This window comes from Capricornis sumatraensis, chromosome 6, assembly GCF_032405125.1.
Source record: "Capricornis sumatraensis isolate serow.1 chromosome 6, serow.2, whole genome shotgun sequence".
Lineage (NCBI taxonomy): Eukaryota > Metazoa > Chordata > Mammalia > Artiodactyla > Bovidae > Capricornis > Capricornis sumatraensis.
In genome coordinates, this window is record NC_091074.1 from 51,752,501 (window position 1) to 51,779,362 (window position 26,862).

Here is a 26,862-nt window from a genome sequence, read left to right on the forward strand (position 1 = left end):
TAACTTCCTGATTGGTTTCAGCCTCAGGATTCTGCCGGGCAGTAGTTTGTCACCAATTCCAAATGGCCAATCGTTAATACTAATGTTTGTGTAACTAACTGCCAGCATCTGCCACGGCTTCTTGTACAACAATAATGGTGAAAGGGTACATTAGTGCTCCTGTGTTAATTCAGCTTGTGTTCATCAATAGGGAAATCTATGATGTAATTAGCAAAATGCATTGGGAGCTGAGTGCTGAAGTCATTTGTAGAGAACTAAATCATAGTAGAAGCTGTACTGGGTCCTGATGTGTTTGCCATCAATACTTATTATGTTTGGAATTTAATAAGGTATATTACCATGCTGAAAAGAGACCTTTTTACAAGAGAACACTATTTATGCTTGTTATGGGTTTGGAGAAGGTTTTGCTGCAGCTAGTGGAACCACACAGAAATAAAAGAACAGAGCTGGGATTTAAGAAGCAGATCTTTAACCACTCCACTGGACCAAATTATTTCAGAAAGTCCCATTCTTCTAATGTGACATATGGGCAGACAGACAGATGGATAGTTGGAATAGCTATGTCAATATCCAGTTACATAAGGAATGATCTGAAAACTTAGTGAGTTAATAAATTTGAAAAACAAAGTAGGTAACTTCCTGATAAGCAATTTACTTTTGATAATGAGTATTTGTTTAGATTTAGTAAATTAAATAAAAAGCAAGGGTACTAATCTGTAAGGTTTTTTTTTTAAAGGAGTACTTTACAGATGTCCACAAAACTGTCCACATGCATATATAAATACATAATAGCAACCAAAAGAACTTGGAACTTAGGAAACCTGAAGCTTTCTTTTCTTGTTTTGCTATTCATAAAGGCTTCTTACTAAATTTGAACTGTTACATGGATTTAAATTTCCATGCAAATCCAGGATAATCTCTGAATTGTGTTACACGCCCAAGGATGCTGTATCTACAGACAGCAGATTTTGCTCTGACATCCTGTCACTACACCCAGCCCTGGAGAGCCAGCTAAGGGCCAAGCAGAGTCTGTGAGTTAACCTGCCCACCCCCATCCTCACCTCAAGCCAGTAACAGAAGGTCCTCTGCATATGCGATAGGAAAGGGAATGAATGTTCTCTGACTGCTTCTTGTGTGTCACCTACTTCAATGAGTATGTAAATTTAACCCTTAAACCACCCACTGAGAGAATTAGTCTGCCATTTTATGAAGGGGACCCTGTGGAAGCTGCCATGGGCACTGCAACCCTGGTCAGCTTGTTCTCACCCACGCACTAGCCCACCCTTGGGTGCCATATTTAGTCAGTGGCCACTGAAACTTCCTAATGTCTGTGTGAATTTGAGGAGGCAAAATAACTGACCCTTGTCAACTTGATTCAGAGGCTATAAAGGAACAGGTGAGCGTTCTCCAGACAAGTTCTGAGCCCTGAGATTGCCTTCCCCTACAGGTAACAACAGCTCACCTAGGGATGCCTCCCACACCCTGACGCCCCCATTCAGCTGACTTGGGACTGGAAAAGGGAAGGGTGGGAATTCTGCAAAAGAAAGGGATCCAGGGATAGCCCCCTTTCACTCTAACTTGCCTTGTGGATATTTTCTTGGAAAGTATTCCTCTGACCTGGGGCTGTGAACATGTGCAGAGTGTGTCACCTGTATAGACCAGGGAGGCTCCAAGCCTACTTACTGCACGGCTGCACTCCAGAGAAGATTGGAATAAATGAACTCAACCTGTTTTGGGAAATGTCTATATTTTTAAAGCTTTTCTCCTCTCAAACTTTAAATCCATGTTTATTTTACTCTTGTTGAAAGGCTTAGCACTGTCTTTCAATGTTGAAGTTAAGGACAGTATCTGTTTAACTCATTTTGTATAGCATCTCATAAAAGTAGCTCCAAGTGCATCAAAGATTTACTAAGTATTTACCTTAGTGACTAATTTCCAAAATTTATTTTACTATTACCCTTAAATATAGTCCCTCAGGTACCTTCTTCATTTAAATGCCGCTTCATTAAACTTCACCGGGGCAAAGAACAATTGATCATTTTAAATCACTTTATACCAATTAAAAATTAAAAAGCCAAAATTCTCTTTTTGTGTGTGTTGACTCTAATGAGCCCTAAAGGCAGCTAATTTCAATTTAAAAGGTTCCTCAATATTATTTTGTAAAAATGCTAATGCCTAGTGTCTATGTGACTGTGGGGAAAGATATGCGGTTGGTAGCACTAGAAATTGGTTCAATCTTTCTGGACAGCAATCTAGTGACATGTAATAAGAACCATAAAACTGTTCATACCCTCTGACCTGGTAATTCCACTCTGGGGAATAAACCCAAAGAAAGAAAGAATAATTTGCTGGAGATGCTCAACACACCACTATTTGCATGAGTGAAGATGGGAGTGCTTTGCTCTGGTGGTGGGGGTGGGGATGGGAGCAGGAAGCTCTCTCAAGCAATAGACAAATCAGGACTGCGCTACTCTGTAATCATCAGTGGGCTCCCAGCATTTACAGAAATGGAAGAAATGACTTCTGGAGGCCAAAGTGGAGACTGAAAAGTAAGGAAACGGGCAAAGTGCCCATCTGATCTTTTTTTCACGTTACAATGAAAGGTGGGTAAACCTCTGAGGCTGACCCTGCTTTGAACTAGCAAGCCTAGTATCTGTTTTCTCTCAAGCAGCCTATTCATAATCTACAGAAGCTAAACGGTCTTTCTTTATTACTTCAAAACAAACCTTACACATAATCACTTGCATCAATGCTGATGGGAAAAAAACAGATGATTTCCGTGATGTCATCTCATCACAGATATTCTTCTTGGAACATATTATAGACTATCCCCCCAAACCCACCTCTCTATAACAAAACCGAGTCTAACTGCTAAATCTTTTGACATTGCAAAGACCCTTGACTTTTAACTTGAATGATCTGCTGGGAGTCAGTGGACTGGAATGAATAATTCTCCTCCAGTGAGGTGAAAAAATAGGATATTAATGCTTGAGAAAAAAAATTGTTCTTTCTCTATATGCTAAATACTAGTAAGCTCCCAGTAAGAAACCATTTTAAAAATAAAAATGCAAGTGGTATTCTTCAACTATTAGCAACTCTTCACCTAGATGCTGACAGAAAAAAAAACAAAAGTGCTGGCCTCTTTGGTTTCCTCAAGTTTGCAGGCCTAAGAGGCTGATGAAAAGCTGATGAAAATGTCTTCAACAACGAATTCTTCCACTTCATGATAACCATGGTGTTTGGAAATAAAATCATGTCCAATCAATACCACTTAGCAGACATTTCATGTTTCACAAGAGGACTCTATTCCAGAGTAGAACGGCTGCCCTTCTCACTAACATTTAAAATAATTAGGATTATCTTAGCTGTCCAGAGCTTGGCAGGTTCAGCTTGTACTTTCAAACAGCATTAATTCTTGGCACTCAGAACAAGGGATAAAAGGTAAAGATATGAATAGAGATCTTTATTCCACCTGATCTATCAAGGATTAGCTCATTCTTTTCCAGTCCATGCCTGCACGCTAGTGAAGAGGAAGGCTAAGCTGTAACTGATGTAATTAGAAACCACAAGCTGAGAATAAAATAGCCCTTTATTAATCTCCCCCATTTACTATAAACTTACTAAAAAAAATCATAATTGTAGAAACAATTAAACGTGTTTTTTTTTTTTTTCTAACTGTGTGTAATCAAAGAGTAGTGAGTGGCTATAGAGAGGGTGCTTTTAAGATGACCCTTTCTCTGAAAACATCATCGTAACTGTCCGTTAAAATCTAGCAGTGTCGAGAGGGGCCAGCTGGCCACTGCGCACGCTGCAGAGAGAAGTCAAGCATCATAAAGGAAGCTCTGGTGAGTGAACGAGGTGCATGGCCGCCGCTTCTCCTGGGTCCTGCTACCTACCACACTGCCCTGGCAAGCTCTTGAGAAAGCCATCTTTACAAATAAGGGAACTGATAACAGAAAGCACGTATTTAACTATTATCAACACAGCCCCTTACCAGCTACAGAGTTCAGCTGAAATGCTCTGATTCTGTCTGTAAGTGAAAGTTGCTCACTCGTGTCCGACTCTTTGCAACCCCATGGACTATACAGTCCATGGAATTCTCCAGGCCAGAATACTGGAGTGGGTAGCCTTTCCCTTCTCTGGGGAATCTTCCCAACCCAGGGATCGAACTCAGGTCTCCCACATCTCTGGTCCAGGGGGGTCTGGCAAAGGAGGGCAGCCCATCTGCAGTGGGGGCAGGGGAGGAAGGCCTGGGCCAGAGACAGTTCTGCCTGGGTTCCAGGTGAGCTGGATGGCTGAACCACATCCCTCTCTGTTCCCTTTCTGTATGCTACCTTACAGACAAAAAAAAAAGGAGAAGAGAAGTGATGTGGTTCAGCCATCCAGCTCACCTGGGACCAGGCAGAACAGTCTCCGGCCCAGGCATTTCTCCCCTGCCCCCACTGCTGCGCTCCTTTGCAAGATCCCCCTGGACCAGTGTGGCAGCTGCCAGGACCCCACACTCCCCGGTTTATTTCACAGAGGGGTCACCAAACCTACTTGAGTCTCAAACCAAGCCCGTAAACAAGCGACATGTCTGTGCCAGTGGCCCTGCCTGAGAGGGACTCACCCTCTAAGCACCTCCTCAGTCGTCACCTCCCCAGAAACCTCTTGCCCATGGCTGTGGTGACGCTCCTGGCTGCTCCCTCACCCCCAAAGTGGCCCCGTGAATCGTGGAGACCTTCTCTCACTGACATTTCTTCCTGTGAGAGGTTAACTCATTATGGCTGGCGCAGCGGACATGTCTCATCCAGGGAGGCAGTACCTGGGTGACACAAATGGTCCAAAGATTCAAAGATGCTCTAATTCACTGTGTTTTAACCAAAATATGCTCAGTTTCAAAACCTAAACATAGTATGGCTTCTTCTTGCCCTTCATGACAACATTCTAAGGTAACTCCTCACACAGGCTAATTCTGCTCTCTTTTCCTCATCACTGAAATAAAGCCAACTTTGATGAAACTTCAGTTTCCCCATCTCCAAGATGAGGCTAATGGCAGGCCACTGTGATAATGACTGAGGGCACAGGGGTTTCCTTACTTCCCTCGTCTGCAGTCTCAGTCTCTCCACACTAGATGACTCTTGCTTTCGAAGGAGCCACAATCCAATCAGGATTTAGTACAAGGTCTATTTCCTCCAGGCCACACTTGAGAGAGAGCTCTTAAGAGAGAGCCCTCTTAAGAGAGGTCCCTTGAGAGAGCCAAGAACCAGCGATACACAGCTGCTTCATTTGGGGCCTACATGAAAGCTGGAGCCAAATCCAGGAGGCACACAGCCTGGTCCTCCTTTATCCAACAGGTCCCGCATGACGAAAGTTCTGCCTTTTTCATTCTTAGAGCAGGGGTAAGAAGACAGCTGGTGTCAAATTAAAATCAAGCAGCAGAATGCCTGTGGACATGCTAAACCATACCAAAACAGTGTCATTATTTATTCATTAAGTGAACCATCCCTTCAGACAGCAGTATTTGAAGCAGAAAGTATTCTTTCTGAGCTTACATTTGTCCTAAAAGATGAAAACCCTGGAAAGTACTAGGCATAGCCATCAGGCCCCAGAAGAAGTAGAGTTCTCACTGCCCCTCATCGACCACTGCTGGGAACCTGGAGCCCTGACCGGACGAGCCCTGCCAGGGACCAAGAGCTTACCCTCAGTCACAAGGCAGTACAGCAGGGCTGGGGGACGTGTGCCGGCTTGGGAGAAGGACCATCACTTACTAACTGAAAACCTGGGCCAAGCGCCTTACCCTCTCTGTACCTCTGTCTCATTTGTAAAATGGGGACAGACTAAACACTTAGGATGGTTCTACACCAAACAACGCTGGGGCTCCATGAGGCCCACGTCACCACTCTGCACAGCTGTACCATTTAGCCATCCACACATGTGGCCCACAGACGGCAGCACCTCAGCATTGGCCGCAGGCCAAATTAAGCCCTATTCCTGGTATCACTGCTCTGCCCTTATCCTCCCCTCGACTGACCCGTCTACACCCACCCGCCCTGCTCAGTCTTCCTTGAGAGCTTGTCAGTTCCGGTCCAGCTTCTCCTCTCTGAGGAAGCAGACTATTTCCCTGGCACAGACATACACTGAAAAGGGCAGGAAGGCTGAGGGGGTCCTGCTCCCGGGCCCAGTCCTATTCATTCCAGAGGATCTGTTAGGCTGGGCTCAGCCCAGCTCCCAACGGTGGCCCCCTGAGAACCAGCATGGAAAGACCACGAGCTCTGCCATCAGAGATGGCACCTCAGTAAACACTGCTGAGCCTCAATTTTTCATTGTAAAAGGAGGGTAACAGTGTATCTCAGCAAGTTGCTTTGAGGATCAAAGAGATGATAAATGACAAAATCATTTGTAAATGTGAAGGCTCCTTGCTCTGGCATCAGTCTGTGTACTTCCCTAAAGGAGTATGATTCAGTCTCCATCCTCCACTGCCTAAGACAGGACCAGGAAATTAGTAAGATTTTTATTAAACACCGGTTGGGGAAGAAAAAAGAAAGAAATAGTGTTAACATAACTCAAACCTCCCTAAATGTTTTCAGACAAGTTGCAGTTTCAATGTTCAGAGGAGAATGACTTTTACTTTATTAAGTAAAATGAAGTACTTATTTCATTCATCCTTCTTTACACACCAGAAGGCTGAAAGTGAGATGAATTCCAACAGAAACCTGAGCCTGTTATTTTGTGTTTTCCGGGACTTCAGGTACACATTTCCTGAGGCTGGGCCAACAGGGAAGGAGACTTGACTGAACCAAGAGCAGGGGCAGCAGCCAGGGGAACCACCACAAGGCAAGGAAAAAGTCTATGAGGCAAAACCCTGAAACCTGCTAAACTGAAATTCAGCCAAGAACAAGTACAGTGCACTACTTAGCCCAGCGCAGTGCACCCAGGAGGTGTGTAACGATGGATGAGCGAGTGAGAAAGACCATGGAATTCGGTCTTCACAAGGCATGCTGCCACCATAAAACAGTGCCAACCCACACTGACAGAGAGTACCTCAAGTTTAAAAACAGTTTTGAAGATTTTACAGGACAAAGGCTGTATTTGCTGGAAAGACTCTAGGCACCGAGGCAGAGAAAAGCCGCACCAAACACCCTGAGGCGTGATCTCAGCCAAGAACCTGGCTCTCGGTAAGCCAGGACCTGATCCTTGGGGACTCAGAAATGCCTAGTTCACAGAAGACGGGGGCCACAGCTGGGGTTCATTCGAGCAACTGCATTTGAAAACAGAGTTTAAATATGTGTGTGATCTTCTCAGGAACCAAGGCAGACCAGACTAAAAAAGCCTCCACAAGTCATCTCTGGAGGAGATTTCCCATTTGATTCTGGGAAAGCTGTTTACTCTGATACAAAGGGCATCAAACCCACAAAGGAGGCTGTGGCATTTGCCAGCCTAGAAACGAGGTCGGCTCTGTCCAGATATTTTGTAACGAGAGACATTTCTAAGGTAGCTTTGCTGAGAGCTTCCTTCACACTGACAAGAAAGAATCTCAGGTGTTTCAACCTTAAAAGGTAATAGATGATAGAAAACTCAACCTTGATGGAACTCCTGTTAAGACTAAGAAACAGGATGAAGTTTTGGAGTTAACACCACAGCCAGGAGAGCCAGGCAGAAGATGAGATGGGTTTCCAGCTAATCCACCAGCCTGGGGGTCAGCCTTTCCCTGTGGGATCACATGGTCTTCGATAAAGCATGTTGTTACAAAACATGCAAGGTTTGGTTGTATGGCTTTTAGGAACACTTTCATTTAAAAATATCTGGATACTTTGTGATTAAATGAATAGAGGAGAAAGTTCATGTTTCTCAAGTAGAACTCTGCAGCTTATAATCTGAAAATACTCTTTTCCAAATGACAGGCTAGTAGTAGGATAGAAGACAATGTCCAGTAAATACCTTCTTAAAAAAAACAACAAATGCAAAACTTCATCAGCATTGGCTATTAACACTATGCCAACTTTTCCTTCCTCTTTCTAACTAGCATTATAGGAAATTTAAGATGAGTAATTAATACTTTTCTCTGATACAGAAGGAGGAAGCAAACATAATGACGCACTTAAAACATACACCAGATGAAATCAATCAGGATAGAAAATTCCAGGCATGTTCCAGACAGGAGGACACATGCCTACTCAGTCACACAGGTTATTTTACCTCCTAAATAAAACACAGCCACCATGGATGGATAAGGTAGTTCAGATTACAGGCTGAAGAAAACACTCTTTCAGAAAGGTTTGTGCTAAGGGTGAAGAGAAATAAGAAAATATTAATAGTACAAGCTATGCTTCTCCTTGAGAGTATTGACAGACTTTGCATAAGACTGCAGTTGCTTTTAAAAAAGTTCATGTATGTCCTTCTTGAAACACTTTCCTGTTCGTTTAAAATGCCTGTCAATTAGACCAAGAAATGACTTCACTTCCTCAAGAGGTTTGATGTGTGAGTGATATAAAGCATTCAGGGAATGTGACCGCACCTTCCCTTCTCTGGTGCTTTATGATATTTTTGTTTCAGGAGAGAAGAACTCACATTTTGAAAAGTATTTTACTTTGCTTTCAAAGAAAAGATTTTCCTTTTCCCCCTAACCACATCCTTTCTGAAGCCAAACTTGACTACTGCCTTTTTTTCAGGGACTTCTCAGACTAACCCACGATCTCTGTTGGGGGAGAAGCTTCACTTGTGGCCTGCTGGCCCTGGTCAACCAAGCTCAACTCTGAACCAAGTGAAGGAACTAAAGGCCGGCAGGTACTGATCAAAGCGTAGGACAACTTTTATTTAATTCTCCCTCTCACTGGCCAAAAAACCAGTCTTCTTTCAGGATTTTGTTTTCTGTTTATGAAAAGTATTTTTATTGTGCTAAAATACACAAACCATAAAACTCTACCATTTTAACCACTTTTAAGTGTACAGTTCAGTGGTATTAACTGTATTCACACTGTTGTACAACCAGCATCGCCCTGCCACCTCCAGAACTCTGTCACCTTTCCAAACTGAAACCCGGTAACCATTACACAAGAGCTCCGCAGTGCTTCTGCCCAGTCCCTGGTCCGCCTGATATCTTCCAGCTCTCTATCTGACTATTCTAGATACCTTATCCAAGTGCAATCACACAGTGTTTGTCTTTTTGTTCCTAGCTTATTAAACTGAACATAATGTCTCCAAGGTTCACCCATGGTGTAGCATGGGGCACTATTTCTCTCCTTCTACAGGCTGAATAACATTGCAGCCCACGTACACGAATGGGATGAGCAACCATACTGTGTTTCCCTGAGCATTTCTCAGGGATACTGGACTGCGTCTGCCTTCTGGCTCTTGTGGATAATGCTGGTATGAACACTGTGTATGTGCTCAGTCGTGTCTGACTCTGCAATCCTACAGACTGTAGCCCACCAGGTTCCTGTCCACGGGATTTTCCTGGCAAGAACACTGGAGTGGGTTACCAGGAAATCTTCCCAACCCAGGGACGGAACCCTGTCTCCTGCATTGGCAGGTGGATTTTTTTATCATTGTGCCACCTGGAAAACTGATGTTCAAATATCCGCTCAAGTCCCTCTCTTCACTTTGTTTGTATATATACCCAGAACTGGAATGGCTGGACCACATGTTAATTCTGTTTTTAAGTTTTTGAGGAACCACCAGACAGCTATCCACAGCAGGGGCACCATCCAGCAATCTATCCAAGGGTTCCAATTCTCCACATCTTCAACAACATGGTATTTTCTTTCTTTCTAAAATAATAGTCATCTGAATGGGTATAAAGTGTGGGATTTTATTTTTTTATCCTTTTATATTAATCCTTTACTCCATTTCTTCTTCTCTTCCCAATCCTGACCTACCACCCAGTCTCTGTTTATGATCACTGCCCACTATTCACTGGGTTATGCCTACCAAACTGGTGGCTGCTTCATCCCCAGAAACACTTTCTCAAGGTCCCCCATAGCCTGCTGGTCCCCAAAGCCAATGGCTGGTTTCCCTCTTGGCCCAGGAGCACTGACAGCTGACATGTCCTCTCCCTGCCACCCGCCTCAGCTCTCCTCCAGGCTTTCTCCCCCGAGCGTCCTCCTCTCCAAGCCCAACCCTACATACAGACTCTCTCAACTACTCCACTTGGTCCTCTTATCCACACAAGCTTTAAATATCCCTTCCTTGCAAATGACTTCACACTTCGTATCTCTTGCCCATATTTCTCACCCAGAACTACTTCTGTATTAAAAATACTGTCTGAACATCTCTGCCTGGATTAGCTTCCTGCCATGTAAACTCACCTGTTTAGAACTGAAGCCACCATCTTGTCCTCTCTTGGGTTCTGAGCCGGCACACATCACTTGCAGGTCAAGTCCTATCTCAGAACCACCCCCGTCCACCTAAGCCACTACTCGGCCCCACTGTCCTGAACTGCACAGAGCCCTCCTGCCATCTCCCTCCCTTCCAGTCACCCTCACCTGCAGGCATCTCTTTGCCCTATCCACTCTTCTCTACTTCATTTTAATCTACCTGGGATGGCCAGTTTCTTATTCTTCCAGAAGCATGTCTCTTACCAGATGTTTTTTCCTGAATAAACACACTAGGAAGCTTCTGAAAAACTCCAAACTCACTGGCCTGGCATTCGGGGAGCAATCTGATTTCTCACTTCTCCCTGCAGGTAAGCCATGTTTCAGAGTCGGCCCTGCTCTCAATCCTTGCAGAGCTGGGTTCCCCACCTCAGATACTGAGCTCATATGGGCCCCACCACCTCCCCAGTCTCCACAGGTCAAAAGCCAATCTTCCCCGATCTCTCTGCACAGAAACAACTCCCTTCCCTAACACCCAGCATGTGCTGTCTGGACCTCATTTGTGTCCATCACTTTCACCTTCCTATCACTTTCCCACCACTGACCTAACTCCCCCAAAGAACAGGGAAGGATCCACTTCATATTTGTGGTCAAAGCCCTTTGATAGTCACCAGGTAAAAAGCCTTACCCCAGATCAGTACTTAACAGTGCTGAGGAATGGAAGTCTCACTGGCCAAAGTCAGCTCATCTGTTTCCTAGACCCGAACCATCATAGCCAGCATGACAGATGAGTCTGCATGGAAAGAACTGTGGGGAGGCAGCCACAGTGACAAGAGAGAAGTGACAGGTGCCAGCCCACATCAAGGAAGACGTGAGAGAAACTCAAAAGCAGGTGCGGAAGCAGGAGAGCTGGGAGTAACAACAATAGAGCTCTGTGGCAATGAACCTGACCCCTCAAGAAAGATTCAGCATCCTGAAGGTGAGAAAGAAGAGAATTTATTTGGTAAAAGTCCCTGTCATCAAAGGTTGAGAGGCAGAGAACTTTGGCAATCACAGGAGAAGTTATCAGTTGTTTGGAAAGTTCACTTATGCAAAACAGATCCTTTCTCAGTGATGGTGAGTTAATGTGACATCGTGAATCTACTCCTAAAGCCAGTCCTTGGACGGATGTAATTTCACTCTGGACACTAAGGACAGAAGCTGGAAGACTGAAAGGTATATAGACATTTTATTTCCTCCATAACAAAAGAAGCTTATAAAAACTACTACCTTAAAAATACGTAATACGGTGCCACTGGATAGATTTTGCATAGATTGCTTTCATTATTGTTGAGAGATTGATGACTGACTGAAGACGTGAGAACACAATAAAAAAGCTTGATTCAACAAACTGATGCAGAACTCTGGCTCCAACAAGAAGCCAATCCACATTCTTCCCAAGCATACCTGCAACATTAATACAAAATGACCATGTACTGATCTACAAAGCCAAGTCTCCACAAATTTCAAAGATGTATATCTTTCAAACTTTCAAAGTCTTGGAGATTTAAGCCTGCAGTCTATCAGAGTAACTACTAAGAAGAAAAAACCTTTCAGCTTTAAAAAATGATAAAGAATATAAATTTCACTGACTCTGACTAACCAACAGGCCAGCATTTGGCCACAAAATAATTGATTTCACCCTTAATGCTACTGTTGAAGTATTTAAGTGCCTGGGCACTCACTCCAACCCACACACTCCTCCTCGATCCCACATTCCAGTAGATCAGGTATTTTCACACTTGGTTCATCTTCAGTGGAGACTGTAATTAAATCTTTAATTTGAAAACAAGAGCGGAAGTCCAGCACTCAGTGCATTATTGGCTGCCCTCAAAGCTTAGAGCAAAAAGCAATCAAATAACAAATGGCGACCTCAGCTCCTTCAAGCTCAAGGTACCAGCTTCAAGGTGCAAGCTTCAAGGTACCAGCTCATCATGAAACTGACCAATTTACATGTGGAAATACCTTCCACAGTTATCTGCAAGCTTCTTGGGGATCAGAAACATTATTTAAATTATGCAAACTGTCAAGTTTATGTGCTGCCTAGCCTTTTGATTACACCATAATTTTTAAAGCATAAATTTCAGAACACGCTTTATTTCATATTCAAGGTATAGGAAGAAAGCTCTCAGGGAGCTGAGTACTCAGGAACACAGCGGCTACTGCTGGTCCTCTTTATGCTTTCATCTACCTCCAGAACTAGCTAACACTCTTCTTAAGCATTAAAGAAGGCAGTGTGGTGCTAACCGGTTATTTAATTCATGGAATATTTACTGAACATCTGCTCTGTGCTATAGCCATGAATAAAACAAGTCTCTGTTCTCATAAGAAAAAAACAGGGACACCTGTAATCAGAGACACTTGGGACCAGGTTCTGCTGGGTCACTTACTAGTCACGTGCCTATGGGTAATAATTTAACACTCTGAGCCTCAATTCTGGACATTAATTAACATTAAAGGCTGTAGTAATTAAAACTAAAATATATTCAATCGACACTATTCCTTTCTCTGCCTGTTGTCCCTTTCCATAAGGGAGCAGTTAATCAGTAAGTGCTTCACAGGTACTGCAGGGACCATGTGAAGCAAAATCAGGAAGAAGGTAAATTTTCTCTCAATTATGTTTTCCCCTGATCCTTTGTGCCTCCCTCACCTCTGAGCACTTTTTCTGTTCTTAGGTATCCGGTGCTCCCTGACCCTCTCCCCCTGGTCTCCCCTTGGCCAACTGACACCCAACACCTCCCCCAACCCCCTCCAGACACAATTCTATTCTCTCAATTTACTCCTTGGGGCTCTTGATGAAAGGCAAATGGCTAAACTAATTCACCCAAGAGCTGAACTCAGACTTCAGGCCCCAGCTCCTGTTGGTATTCTCATTTCAAGGAGGTGGCTTCTAGACACTGCAGAGATGTCACCTTTTGGGGCAGAGCAAATTTCTAAAGTGTTGCCTATACCGCTCAGCATACAAAAGGTACTACCATTATGTGGGAGAATTCCACAATTTTACTTTTCCTATGTCAGGCTTCCACAATTTACAGAAAAGACGTATTCTTGCTGAGTAAGGTTCTGGACCCACACTGGTCTGAGTCCCCACCCTATAATGAACTCACAGCCTTTCAAAGCATCTACCCATAAGAGAATCTCAAGCTAATAATCAGCTTCCCCTTCACTTGGTCTCCAGGAACTTAATTAGAATGGAGTCCTGTGGCTAACCAGAAAATAACTGGTATTTAAAGAACTGACATTACAAGACGATTATTTTTGGCTAACAGTAAGTCTCGTTTTCTAGTGCTTCAATGAGGCTCCAGAATTGTTCATGTTGGAGGAGAGGATAAAATGAACTTTTAATTATTTTCATTAGGAAATAATGCTAGTTGTAACACTGAACCAGATAAAACTGAAAGGAAAGAAAAATATACAAATATAAGCATTAGCTAATGAGTGAGTTTGGTAGTTAAGGGAGAAATTTTTTATAATGCTAAACCAAGGTCATCCATTTATTTAAAAAGTCCTTAGAACCTTCTGTGAAAAAGCAAAAATTATCAGCTGCCACAGGCTCTAATTTGCTTTAATAAACACAGATTGCTTTTATAATAATAAAAAGTGATATGAAAAGACAAAAAGCAAAGATAAAAGCAAATCAAAGAAAACAGAGGCCACTGCTGGGAGCATGGCTCTCTGCTTTCACTGTAGGAGTGAACTGCTTTCTCTAATGAGCACAGGCTGGCGGATGCTGGGGCGATGAAACAGGACTCTGGAGGAAGGCTGGACTACCAGCCCCAGGCAGGAGCTGCTAAGTGCTGACTTAGGTGAGATGAGGTTCAGCCCACATTATTTATTAGCATAATTATTAATAATCATCACCATCATTCACTGAGCCCCTATCACGTTGCAGGCACTGTGCTTTACTTACCATCTTCAAAAAAACCCTTTGGGTAGGTGGGTATTAACATCCTCATTTAAACACTGAGGCTCAGAAAGGGTGATTAACATCCAAGGTCACAGAAGTGCTGACAGTCAGGGCCAGATTCTGTACTCAGGACTTGAACCTGGGTCTGTCCACCACGAGGCCACAGTCTGACAGGTTTGCTGGTTTGATTTTTCACACAGCCCACTCTGCTGACATGACCCAGAGAGCCAGGAGCCCTCCTCTTTGCGTTCACAAAGCTGCTGCCCAAGCTCCCCTCCAGAAAGCCAAGATTTCGCTGAAAAAGACAGCTTTAAACCCCAAGCATCACCTGAGTTACACGTTTGCCTTTTGCAAATGAACCCAGAAGAGCAGCTACCTAGTGGATCCTGGTGCCCACATCTTTCAAATCTACATTCCACCAAAAGAGGCTTCAGGGATCCAACATGTGACTCGGTGAAGTCAATGATTGGAGAAAGGTATCCATCTGCTGCCTATCAGATTCCACGTACTTCAGACAGTATAATGGGTGTCACTGGGCAGAACCCTATATTCTCTTCAGAACTCACCCCCTGTTGAAGAACCTTCTGAGCCCCAAAACAGCAGAGCACATAGGGGTGAGCAGGGAGGCTGCCAGGGGCTGTGGAGGAGATGCTGACCCCTACCCAGAGTCCCGAGCCCCTGGCAGGAGAGTCAGATATGGAACCATAGGATCTGGGAATGTGAGGGCAACCAGACACCGAGGCAGCAAAAAAAAAAAAAAAAAAAAAAGTGATAACAAAAAAGTTCAGTCGTGTCCCACAAAAAGGGGTCTGATTTTTTCCAGTTACATCGGCCTGAGAAGAAGAGAGTAGAGGGGCACAGGAGCCCCCGCCTAAAGCAGAAGTGATGCTTTCCTTCATCTAAGATAATGATGACGTGTTCTGCAGAGGCCACGTCTGGTGGAGGAAATGGGGGGTGGGCATCAAAGTGGACCCATCCCACAGGCCTCACCAACCACAAATGGACGCGAGACAAGAGGGCGGACTTCCCGGCTGACCTGTGCAGGTGAGCTTTCAGAGTGGTAAGTAATTACCCAATTCCACCTCCTGTGACTTTCCATGAAAGCAGGATGGAGACAATAAAAAATGAACCAGTCAACCCAGCAAGCTCCCATACCTCCCGGTCAGCAGTATCAAGGGCTCCGGATACATCTAACAGAAATGCCGTGGGGCCTGACCAGGGCCACCGGCAGGCAAACCTATCCATCAGCAAGGCTAACACAGTCCAGTTCAGACTCAAATCTAAAACCAGAGCGTTGGGGGACAGCTTGCAGTAACACACTCTTGGGATTCTACAGAATTTGTCTCTAAGACCACACCATCCCTTAGGCAAGCCGCACATGGGGCCTCGCTTCCACATCTGTAAAGTGAGGGGATTGAGCGCAATGGCTTCAAAATGCTCTCTCAGAGCTAAAATTCTTTTGTTTTACAACTCCTGAAATCTTCATTTCTTTTAAGCTCTAAGAGTTTAAGTGCCTACTTAAAGTCAAAATTAATGAAGTATAAACCAGAACTAACTCAGCATCAAGTGATTACTCCTGAAAGATGTGAAGACCTTTCTTCCCTAGTACAGACATTAACGTTTCCTCTGTCAATGACACACTAAGCTCGTCCCAGTCCCTGGGATCCAGGCATTAAATAGGAGGCTCAAATTCTGTCTTCATGCTGCTGTAGAAGAGAGCTTCGGGTGGCACATGACAACCTCTGCCTCACAGTCAATGGCTGATTGTGTTGGGAGACTTGGTGGAAATCAGATCATTTATCCAACTTTTCACAATGAATTTCCTAACACTATAATTTCGCTGGTATCTCGACTGACTCGGTCTACGAATCCAGTCCTTGGAAGAGTGTCAATCACTGCTTTTTCATGTAAATCTCAACAGTTGCCAGTATGACCTCACAGACCTGGACGCGTGCCCATTACATGGTGAGGCCACATCTTCAATTCTTCCTACAATGAAGACCGCACAGCACATTTTTAGCCCCAGTGGAAACATAACTGTCCCCCAGGCTATGTCAACAAGAAAGCAGGTGAAATTGCCTTCTCCTTTCTGTGTTGTGGCCTGTATTCTATCAGACTAGATCTTGTGGTAAGGACAACACAGCTACAAGAGATGAAAATGCCTAGTCTGTCTGTCTATAAAGGAGCTGTTTTCCAAAGTTATTTTTGAGTACTCACTTCTTAAATCTCTGACTTGGGTACTTTTTAGACGAACACAGTACAAAACATAGCTGTATAGCAGGTTTAATCTTGATGGAAGTATAAATGGCTGATGGCAAACTAGTACGAAAGAAAAAAATTAACTGTAGTGTAATTATACTGTTCATATAGACCAATTTAAACTATTCTGGTTTTTGAAAATCCCGCTTTGCAAAAGATCTAATTCACTGATAAAAAATGTGCTGTGGATGTTACTATTATTCCTCATTGGTTAAACACAGAGGGTCTTTATCAGAGGACAGGACAATTCCTTGGGCTGTTAGTCATTATGGGGTGTGTACTTTAGGCAGAAAGTTTACTAAATTATCCTGTTCATGAGTAGGCATGCACCTTCCAAAGTAAACAACTGACAACTAGAAAAAAATATACTATAATGTCTATCTATGTTTGAGACATAAAATAACAATATTTTATGACATAGAAGTATGTGATATTACAGTAGGGGAACAAATATAGTATTTGGGATAAAGCCAAATTTAAAGCACCTCAATCACCAACACGCTTGGTCAGGCTTGGCTCCCTGTACACAAAAAAGGTGGTTACGTATAAAAGAGTGACTTAAAAATCAGGGGACAAGAGTCTGTCTTTAAAACATGCCTGCCATCCAAGGACCAAAATATTTGAAATTCTACCATTCAAGATGCATTTCTTCAGAAGAAACCCTGATGTCCTTTTAAAATTCAAATACTCCGGAGGACTAAGACTTAAAATCAATACTATTTTACCATGTTATTTATCAAGTTTTTTTTTTTTTTTCCCTCAAAAAAGGGATGGGTAAGAGTGGAGTAGGTAGGCTACCAGAAGTAAGAAAAAGTCCCAGGTAAGTATGCATACTTATCGTGAGGATACTGAAGGAGAAATGACGAAAGTCCAACATGACATCATTCTGTTTCTTTCCTGGAATTGGTCCTGCCTGGAGCACTTTCAACTGTAACCTTTCTAAGAATTTCAGCAGGCTCAAACTCCACTGTGCATGCTTGCTACGCAGCTTCAGTTGTGTCCAACTCTTTGTGACCCTATGGACTACAGCCAGCCAGGCTCCCCTGTCCATGGGATTCTCCAGGCAAGAATACTGGAGTGGGTTGCCATGCCCTCCTCCAAGGGATGGAGAAGCTCCTTACAGCTCCTGCATTGGCAGGCAGGTTCTTTACCACTAGCACCACCTGGGACGACCCCTTTATCCCTCGTGAAGCAGCATAATACAAGGGGGTAGGAGGCAGTGATAGATCTGAGTGTGAATCCTATGTATTTATTACACTATTTAGGGGAGTAACTTCTCTTAAGCCAGCCGGCTCTATCACCACAAATATCCACTTTTTCTGTGGGTCATAAAACAAACATGTAGACATAAAGATTTTCAAAAATCTCTTTAAGAACAGATTAAGTTATGTCAATCAAAATCTACATGTGAAGAAATAAACTCATATGATGGTGATATGAAAGGACCAATTAAAAAAAACACCAATCTTTAGAAAATCTAACCATGAAGACAAGAAAATAAGCATATAAAGAGAAAAGTATTACTATGAGAAAGTAGATATAACCATTAATAGGACTCAGGCATCATGTAGTTCTTAGAGGAATGGGGTATCCCTGGGACCCTGGAGGTAGCCCTCGAATGCCGTGGCTTTCACCCAATGCAGGGCAGTGTGGGTTAGAAGGGCCACCTGGAGTTGACAACCCCGCCACCCTAGCACCTCCCAGATCAGTGATTGTCTTCAACTCTAGAGTAACCTGAGATGGCTGCATGACATTGTGAATGTCCTTAATGCCACTGAATTCTACACTTTGAAATGTTTGAAGTGGCAAGTTTTGTTATCTGTGTTTAGCAGAAAGGAAAAGTATAATAAAAATAAAAGATTATTAGTGAGTCACTGAGACAGACATTATTAATGTGCCTGGCAAGTCCCATGGGAAAGGTAAGTCAAAGAAGACAACGGCCCAACCAAAAAAAAAAAAAAGAAAATCCTGAAATGGTTCTTCCAACCAGTGCTAAATGTGAAACAGATTTCATAATAATAGAGCCACCATGATCAAACTGAGTAACATCTGCATCCCAAGCACAGACTTGCAGACCTCTGGTCACTGTAAGTTGCAGAAGCAATGAATATAGCCACGTCCACCATTTTCTCTCAGCTATCAGAACATGTAAGTACCGTGTAGCACACCTCCTTCATGAAGAAGCAGAGCCAAGGACTTTCCTGGTGGTCCAGTGGTTAAGAATCCACTTGCCAATGCAGGGGACACAGGTTTGATCCTTGGTTCAGGAACTGAGATCCCACATGCTGCAGAGCAACCGTGCCCATGCGCAACAAACAACTGAAGCCCTGGTGCCTAACGCCCGTGGTCCCTAATGAGAGGAGACCCCGCTCTCTCGGAAACTACAGAAAACCCGCGTGCAGCTACAAAGACCCAGTGGAGTCATAAGAAAAGAAGGAAGGAGGGAATGAAGAAAAGAAGAAAGAAGCAGAGCCAAGGAATTCAAAGAGACAAACACACTTTCCCAAATTTAGTTTCTTTGCTTAGAAATTTCTTGGGCAAGAAACCACACTCTCTTTTCAGAGCTCACTGCCTTTCTGGCACATTTTAAGCAGTGGTTGGAGACAAGGTTAACACCCAGAATTGGTCTTGAAAATGACTTTGGAATAATTTCACTTACTGCACAGGGAGATATTTCTTAACGAACTATATATGGAACTTCCTCTCTGGTTTAATTGCAGCAAAATGTAATCCACAGGATTAAAAAATAAGCAAATCATTTGCCTCCATTTCCTGGAGACAATATTTGGTTTGATAAGTAAACAAAAAGTCATTTATACTCAAAAGACCACTTGGATGAATATAAGCAGTTCTGATTTACTCCAGTGGATCTGGAGGGGGTGCAATTTATTACACTCCACTTAGCGCTGTAACAACTGCTTTTCAAAAATCGACAGTGATTCATGAAAATGAGCATACGGACTCTCTTTGCAGCATAAACCCCAACAGCCTCAGGCAAGTGCTGAGAGAAATGTAGTGCAAGGCATGGCGGACCAATATGCGGAAGCGAGCAATTACGTCTGTATTTAACCCAATCTATTGCTCATCAGAAAAGCACTCAGCACGGGTATCAGACCCAGACAAACTGACAAGGCACACAGCCACTTAACTGTCCCCTCCAGCAATTACACTCTCAACCCAAGAGTGTGTCAAATTAAAACAACTACACATTGACTTTTTGCTCCTGTAAACATTAAGGGGTGATTGACAACTCTGGGCTGCAGCCAACCAGTCTGGCATTCTCATTCACCGTCTTTGCTTATTTATCTGCTTGCAGCTCCAGAAGTGTTGCCTTGGGAATATTCCTAAGGACACAAAAGGATTCCATGGCTTTGCCACTGGGGCTCACTCAAAGAGGTTCTGCCATCTCTCACTGGCAAGCAGCTTCAGACGACCCCTTAAAACGGAGTATTTTAAAAATTAACATTTGTCTGTCCCCATTAGAAAAACTTTATTTCCAAGCAGAAAAATGGAAAACCAGCCAGTTTTACGTGCATTTCTGCTCTCACAGCGTTACCCACTAGGGTCCTGATTGTGGAAGGATCCCCTTCCCCTGTTATCCTAGTCTTTATTTCAGCACTTTAAGGGGGAGGGGGGATACAGTAGAAATAGGAGGGAGAGATAAGTAAACAAAAGTAAAAAATAGCCCCAGGAAATCTACTTACCACGGAGATCCACCCCCTGCCAACACAGGAGGTGTAAGAGATGCAGCTTCGATCTCTGAGTCAGGAAGATCCCCTGAAGGAGGCCACAGTAACCCACTCCAGGATTCTCGCCTGGAGAATCTCATGGGTAGAGGAGTTTGGCAGAAGGACAGGACTGAAGCAACTCTGCACACACGCACGCATGGAGATCCAGGTGGATCATCAATGCCAAGTGTAGGCCTGTGCTGTGCATTCAGGATTCAATGCCTACTCTTCTATGATGATCACAGACAAAAAGCCACAGGCAAGGGTCAAACTTTGACTCTCTCACCATTTTCCCCTTCTGCCTTGTTCAATGAGGAAAGGGCAGGCTTTTCAATAAATGGGGTTGGGATATCCACACGCAAAAGAATGAAGCTAGACCCTTATCTTACGCCATATATAAAAATTAACTCAAAGCAGGTCCAAACCCAACTTTTAGAAGAAAACATTGGGGAAAGCTTCATGACACTGGATTTGACAGTGATTTACTGGTCATGGCACTAAAAACATAGGCGAGAAAAGGCAAAGCAGGCAAACTGGACTTCATCACGGTTACAAATCTGTGCATCTGAGCACACGACCAACAGCGTAAAAAGGCACCCCAAGGAATGGGAAACAGTATCTGAAACTGCTGTATCTGAGAAGGGATCAGTGCCATTTGACCCTCCTGGTTTTACCATAAGCAATCGTTGGCAAGGACCAAGACTCACATGCTGCCCCACGCCCATGAGACAGGTTTGCCGCCCTGGGCAAGCACTATCATTCTTGGACTAAGACCAACCAGGTTCTAGTTTACTTCCTTCCATGTTATTTAAAACAAACAAAACAAAAGCACGCACCACAATTAGACCCAAAGATCAACTCACACTTTATCAGAGTTCAGTCAGTCCAAGTCAATTATTTCTCCTCAACCTGACAGGCCATTTGAATAAGCGCTGATGCGCCCACAAAAGACTTTTAAAGTGTGTCTGATGAACTTGTGGTCATTGTGTCACTCTTTTATCTTCGGTTTAAAGGCTATGTCACCCCACCTCATTGCTCTAAAAGTCCTAACAAAACAGCTTTCACCTAACTGTCTGAGACAGCGCTGCCCAACAGAACTGAGGATGGAAACCGCTTCTGCCCTATCCAGCCCGGGAGTCACCAGCCCCAGACGGCTACTGAGCACCTGAAATGTGGCCAGTGTGACACAGGAAGGAGGCTTCTAATTAATTTAAACATAAACAGGCCTACGTGCCCAGGGGCTCCTGCACTAGCTGCAGCAGGTCTAAGGCAGAGGGCTGAAGACAAAGGTTGCAATCCTGTGGGACAGGGTGAGGTTGAAAGTGAACCAGAGAGACACTGAATCAGAAAGACGACCACCCAGCTTCACGGTCGGCTGCCACCTATGCTGTCTGTACAGCGAGTCCTCTTCCCTAAACAGGGCCACTGATATCTGCTCTACCAACCCATGTTATCACAGAACAGTATTTGGACTTGGTCCCTGTTGCCAGCACAGAGCCCCGAAAGTGAAAGTGAAAGCCACAGTCATTCAGTCATATCCAGCTTTCTGTGACCCCATGGACTACACAGACCACAGAGTTCTCCAGGCCAGAATTGGAGTGGGCTGCCTTTCCCTTCTCCAGGGGATCTTTCCAACCCCGTCATCGAACCCAGGTCTCCCGCACTACAGGTGGATTCTTAACCAGCTGAGCCACAAGGGAAGCCCAGGAACACTGGAGTGGGTAGCCTACCCGTTCTCCAGAAGATCTTCCCGACCCAGGAATTGAACCCAGGTCTCCCGCACTACAGGTGGATTCTTAACCAGCTGAGCCACAAGGGAAGCCCAGGAATACTGGAATGGGTAGCCTTTCCCTTCTCCAGAAGAGCTTCCTGACCCAGGAATTGAACCTGGGTCTCCTGCACTGCAGGCGGATTCTTTACCAACTGAGCTATCAGGGAAGCCCGCAGAGCTCTGAAAACCCACGGAATTTCTGCAGTAAGAAGGGTGATAGGAGCCTCTGTGTTCTAATGGGTGACTCTTGGTGGGCTAGATGGTTTTAGGATGGGGGCTACTCATAGACGCAGGGTGGGGGCTGAGCACCAGGAAGATCCAGCCCTGACGAGAAGGAACCTCATCAAGAAGAGGAAGACATTCAGAGACATTAAACCCTTCAACAGTGTTAGGGACTGAGCTTTGTGCCCCACCTTTGTATTAATAAGCTGAAGCCCTAGCATCCAATGTGACTGTATTTAGAGACAGTGCCTTTAGGAACATAAATGAAGCTACATAGGCAGGTCTTAAGGGTAGGGCCCTAGCCTGACAGGACTAGTGTTCTTATAAGAGGAGGAAAAGAAATCAGAGCTTGCTCTCTCTGCATACACAAAGGAAAGACCAAAGAAGAGGGGCCTCACCCAGAAACCAACCCCGATGACACCTTGATCTCAGACTTCTACATCTCAGAACTGTGAATTTCTGTTTCTTAAGCCATCCCGCCATCTTCTGTGTCAGCGGCCCTAGCAGACTAGTGTAAATAGTATTAATATAAAACAGGAAAATCACACGACCTGGTGGGCTGGGTATAGGGAACCTAGGCACATCAGTTACGAGTGTCATTTGATTTCAAACAGTAGGTTCTACTCATTACAGACATTCATGTGGCGAGTTCAAAGATAGTTTAACAGAATGATATAAAACAAGTATTTCCCCTTGAGAATCTTAGGGTTTAACAGTTTTGCCAGGACCTGCAATACATTTGGAACTCAAAACAAACTAAGCCTTTTCATATATTGAAGTGTTACTTGGCTAGAAAAAAGAATGAAGCCTTGTTACATGCCTTACTTTGAATGAACCTCAAAAATACTATGCTAAGTGAAAAAAGTCAAATATAATAAGGATACGTATTATATGACTCCATTCATAAGAAATGTCCAGAAATAGGCAAATCCATAGAAAGTAGAATAATAGTGTCTAGGTGCTGAGAGGGGGGTGGAAATGAGGAGTGACTCCATATGGAGATTCTTTTGAGGATGATGGAAATATTTAGGAATTAGACAGCAATGAGGGTCATACAACTTTGTCAGTACTAAAGATTACAGTTTAGTACAATATTCAGTTAGTATTCAGTTCAATTCAGTTGCTCAGTCATGTCTGACTCTTCAACTCCATCGACTGCAGCACGCCAGGCTTCCCTGTCCATCATCAACTCCTGGAGTCTGCACAAACTCATGTCCAAAGAGTCGGTGATGCCATCCAACCATCTCATCCTCTGCTGTCCCCTTCTCCTGCCTTCAATCTTTCATCATCAGGGTCTTTTCAAGTGAGTCAGTTCTTCTCATCAGGTGGCCAAAGTATTGGAGCTTCAGCGTCAGTCCTTCCAAAGAATATTCAGGACTGATTTCCTTTAGGATTGCCTGGTTGTATCTCTTTGCAGTTCAAGGGACTCTCACGAGTCTTCTCCAACACTAAAGTTCAAAAGCATCAATTCTTTGGTGCTCGGCTTTCTTTATAGTCCAACTCTCACATCCATACACGACTCTTGGAAAAACCATAGCTTTGATTAGACAGACCTTTGTTCGCAAAGTAATGTCTCTGCTTTTGAATATGCTGTCTAGGTTGGTCATAGCTTTTCTTCCAAGGAGCAAGTGTCTTTTAATTTCATGGCTGCAGTCACCATCTGTGGTGATTTTGAGTCCCAAGAATATGGTCTGTCACTGTTTCCACTGTTTCCCCATCTATCTGCCATGAGGTGATGGGACCAGATGCCATGATCTTAGTTTTCTGAATGTTGAGTTTGAAGCCAGCTTTTTCACTCTCCTCTTTCACTTTCAAGAGGCTCTTCAGTCCTTCTTCACTTTCTGCCATAAGGGTGGTGTCATTTGCATATCTGAGGTTATTGATATTTCTCCTGGTAATCTTGATTCCAGCTTCTGCTTCATCCAGCCCAGCATTTCACATGATGTACTCTGCATATAAGTTTTAAGCAAGGTAACAATATACAGCCTTGATGTATTCCTTTCCCAATTTGGAACCAGTCTGTTGTTCCATGTCCGATTCTAACTGTTGCTTCCTGACCTGCATACAGATTTCTCAGGAGGCAGGAAAGGTGGTCTGGTATTCCCATCTCTTGAAGAATTTTCCATAGCTTGCTGTGATCTACACAGTCAAAGGCTTTGGCATAAGTCAATAAAGCAGAAGTAGATGTTTTTTGGGAACTCTCTTGCTTTTTCTATGATCCAATGGATGTTGGCAATTTGATCTCTGATTCCTCTGCCTTTTCTAAATCCATCTTGAACATCTGAAAGTTCTCAGTTCACGTACTGTTGAAGCCTGGCTTGGAGAATTTTAAGTATTTAGCTAGCATGTGAGATGAGTACAATTGTGCGGTAGTTTGAACATTCTTTTGCACTGCTTTTCTTTGGGACCGGAATGAAAACTGACCTTTTCCAGTCCTGTGGCCACTGCTGAGTTTTCCAAGTTTGCTGGCATATTGAGTGCAACACTTTAACAGCATCATCTTTTAGGATTTAAAATAGCTCAGCTGGAATTCCATCACCTCCACTAGCTTTGTTTGTAGTCATGCTTCCTAAGGTCAACTTAACTTCACATCCCAGGATGTCTGGCTCTAGGTGAGTGATCACACCATCGTGGTTATCTGGGTCATTGAGGTCTTTTTTGTATAGTTCTTCCGTGTATTCTTGCCACCTCTTCTTAATGTCTTCTGCTTCTGTTAGATCCATATGGTTTCTGTCCTTTATTGTGCCCACCTCTGCATGAAATGTTCCTTGGTATCTCTAATTTTCTTGAAGAGATCTCTAGTCTTTCCCATTCTATTGTTTTCCTCTATTTCTTTGCATTGATCACCGAGGAAGGCTTTCTTATCTCTCCTTGCTATTCCTTGGAACTCTGTATTCAGATGGGCCTATCTTTCATTTTCTCCTTTGCCATCCCACCTCTACAGCCATATAAGAAACAGGAAGCAAGCCTGGCAAGGGCTGTGTATGTAGCATACCTATCCAGAGTCTGGTTGTGATCCTGGCTTCTTTAACTGGAGAAGGAAACGTTCTCTTAGGTTCATGGCAAAGTCATCAACCAAGTCTGGAAAACGCTAACAGAGCATGGCACATGGCTGCTCCTTTGCACACCTTGCAGAGGCTCAGAGGCAAGACTATTCTACTTTGGACACGAAGGGAAGGGCCTATGTCCCCAAGATATGGCGACACTTAGGCATCACTGTAGCATGTTCTGGGCCACAGTTCATCCTCTGGGCATAATGCTAGGGCCACAAACACATAATTGGCACTCCATGAATTTACCACTTGTTTACTGGCTGAGTCCCTGGTTCACATCCTGGTGTGATGTAGGGAGGTCTCAAGAAAGAGACAGGAGCTGGTTTTGTTCAAAAGTCACTAATGTCCGGTAGAGATAGAAGGGGGCAACTGAACCACATTCACAAAAACTATACATTTCCATCCTGAGTCTAAGCAGCAGTGGGCTCATTTTTATTTCCTCTTCTATTAATGGAGCTGGCCTGTGAAATATGATAAAAGAAACATCCAGACCTATAAATTACCTAGACAGAGGAAAATACAATACAGTTTACATATGCAAGGAGAATTTATAATCCAGAAATTTTTCATGGAGAAACCCATAAAGAGCTTCAACCAAAACAGGAAAGCATTCTGAGCATGATCAGCACTGCCTCTTGTACTATTTTTGTAGAAATATAAATGAAACAACTCTTAAAACTGCTGAATATGCTTGGTGAAGGTACTGCTCTCCTCCATCCACCATTCATTTCTGCCTTCTACCCCACTGCCGGAAAACAGTGGTTCACAGGGACTCGGGTGAAGCCCAAGGTTGCCAGATTCAGACACAAATAATTTTTAACATAATAAAATACCATGGACATACTTATTAAACATTAAAATAAACCACAGACATCATGTGACATTTAACCCTAACTGGACACCTGTGTTGATCTTATAGCCCTAATGAAGCGATGGCGCTCGGCCGACGAGCGACTGCTCTCTCCTTCCTCGGGCATCGTGGTCAGTGGGAGGCTTCCATCCCATCCCTCCCCAGGGGCTGGCACTGCACACCTGCAACAGTGTCCTGTGCTGCTTCGGGAGGCTCAGATGTGGCACCGTTAATCCATCCCAAGTAAGAAACCCTGCAACCAAGAGGGAACACATCCAGGAAGAAGAGCGGAGAACACTGGTGGGAGGGCTATATTCACCTCTGCATCCAGAACGGGGGGACCCCTGCCCTAGATCTGGGGTACAGAAGGGAGAGGCCCTGGATTCAGTGCACTGCCAGGTGTGTGAAGACCACACAATGGCTCTCCTGACAACCCTGCTACACTGAGGAGCAAAGTTAAAAACATGCGTGTTAAGAAGATGATCGTGAGACTGCAGGGCCTGCTGTTATCTCTGAATATTATTTTTTTATGGAGCTCATTTTTAATATCGGCGCTTTTAGGGTGAATGTAAATAAATCCGATCATGCAATAAATTCAGCGTGCTCTTTTATTTTGCCGATTTCAGCTAAAACACCATAAATCTTCTCCTGGAAGCAGCGTTTTTCAAGATAACAGAGGCAGCACTAGGATTTTGATACCCACTAAAAAATAATAAACAAGCAACGGACTTCAGAGCCCTC

General features: G+C 43.9%; 1 protein-coding gene across 2 annotated transcripts in view; it reads right to left on the reverse strand.

Annotated features, from left to right (window-relative positions):
- Nucleotides 1-26,862, reverse strand: part of DMRT1 (doublesex and mab-3 related transcription factor 1) — a 90,118-nt gene that overhangs the window by 1,053 nt on the left and 62,203 nt on the right. The window lies entirely within an intron of this gene.